This window comes from Buceros rhinoceros, unplaced genomic scaffold (genome assembly GCF_000710305.1).
Source record: "Buceros rhinoceros silvestris isolate BGI_N320 unplaced genomic scaffold, ASM71030v1 scaffold9088, whole genome shotgun sequence".
Lineage (NCBI taxonomy): Eukaryota > Metazoa > Chordata > Aves > Bucerotiformes > Bucerotidae > Buceros > Buceros rhinoceros.
Window position 1 is genome coordinate 12,697 of NW_010426485.1, and position 2,234 is coordinate 14,930.

The window sequence follows — 2,234 nt, forward strand, 5'->3', positions numbered from 1 at the left end:
GGTGCCCAAGGGGACACTGGGCAGAGCACTGCCCGTCTTTCTCATGGGCATCCCCATCCCAGTACACATCTGCAGACAGCATTGCTGAGGAGCCAGAGCAGCTCCCACACCCCCGAGAAACACTAACCAAGGTGTCACTGGTCCCCAAGGCCCCAGGCTATGTGAACAGCTGCCCTGGCGACAAGCCTTGCTGCAGGGAAGGGTCCTGGAGCTGTGCTGAACTCCCTAATTTGTTTCTTCCATACCTTGACCCCAAGCACTCTCTGCACAAAACTCCTACCAGTGCAACGCCCCGCCCTTGATTTCTTCTCTGGTACCCCCATTCGTGGGTAAGATCTCCTTCTGGTAATGAGGACCGCACCTCCTCCACATACACACGTGCTTTGATTGAAGTATGGCTAATGGGCTGGGAGCAGAGAGCCCTGGAAGGACCGTTTGGGTCTGAGTCTGGGTGAATCAGTTCGGCACGTGCCTCTGTGTGACACTGCATGTTTCCTGTCCCAGGGCGCTGACTATGGCCTGACCTCTCCACATACACACGTGCTTTGATTGAAGTATGGCTAATGGGCTGGGAGCAGAGAGCCCTGGAAGGACCGTTTGGGTCTGAGTCTGGGTGAATCAGTTCGGCACGTGCCTCTGTGTGACACAGTTTCCTGTCCCAGGGCGCTGACTATGGCCTGACCTCTCCAAAAGACACATGGAGGGGTCACACTTGACCTCATAGGGTCCTCCAGCGAGCATTGGGATTCCCAGAAACGCTGTCCCACAGCATAGTCTGAGGAAAGCATTCTTTCCCATGTCTCTGCAATGCACCGCCTGACTTAATGCGTGACCACAGCCATGGACCCCACAGCCAGCCTTTGAGAAGAAAGCATCTCTTCCCAAATTAGCCCTGACAAGAGGGAAGACTCGTCATTCTGCCGCATGGTTAATTTGCTGCTCACACTGAAATCTTGTCTAGTGGATGTACCTCTAGGCTGACCCAGTCACCTTTCTGCTTTTCTTGGATGAGGCCTTTAAAAGATGAACTTTTAAAGGCAAAGCAGCTTTGGTTTGTTTTCAGTTCCTGTGTAAACGTTGGCATATTCACAGAATCATTTTGGTTGGAAGAGACATCAATTCTGACTGTTAACCCAGCACTACCAGGTCACCACTAAACCAGGTCCCTCAGCACCACGTCTACACCTCCCCTCCAGGGATGGGGACTCCACCACTGCCCTGGGCAGCCTGTTCCAATGCTGCACAACCCTTTCCGTAAAGAAATTTTTTACGAATATCCGGCCTAAACCTCCCCTGGTGCAACTTGAGGCCGTTTCCTCTCATCCTACAGGGAGAAGAGACTAACCCCCCTCTCGCTACAACCTCTTTTCAGGCAGCTGTAGAGAGTGATAAGGTGTCCCCTGATGGATTTTTTTGTAACTTCTAAGTGCTTGGAAGTTCGCAATAACTTGAGGAGTTTTGCTTAGGTTTTTCTTTGTGTCAGCCCTCAGGCTTTGGGCTGTCTACTTCTGTTATTACGCAGAAGCAAATATTTCATTTTGTATCAAAGGAATAATTTTGTCTAGCCCAAATGGATTTTTTTTCTCCTGCACTGGGTTTGTTAATGAAATAAGTGGTTAGTGGGTTTTTTTGGTCTGGCTATTGTTTTTGTTTGTGGGCACCAGACAACAGATGAAGGTACAATTTGAGTAATTTGCCTTCCCATTTCCCAGGTCTCTGTCTCATCATCGATCTTGATTAACAGCCCCTTAAACATTTCCCCTCAATCACTGAGAAAGTTTTGAATAACACTGGACCACAAACCAAGTGAGCATATCCCTGCTCACTGATGCTTTCCCAACACTAAAAACACTTTGAAATGTCTCATTTAGCCCCTGTTAGTCGATTTAATATGGGTTTTATGACATTTTAAGCCAAATATTGACAGCAAGTCTTATTCATTTATAAATCTCTTTCACCACCACGACTCCCTCATAAAAGCACTATAAAGTGCATTAGAAAAGGTCTGTTATTCCATTAAATCACACCAGCCGGTATCAATTATATCACCACCTTTTCAAATGAGCCTGCTGTCGTCCATACTAATAGTGCTCCTGCACTGATCAAAAGGTTAATAGCTCTGTGACAGTGCAGCTCACCCCCTCGCAGAGCATGGCTTTCTCCCAGTCTCCTTTTATCCTAAAGTGTATGAAAAAAGGACCATTCCTTGTCCCGAGAGCTCTTTAGCCTATTCC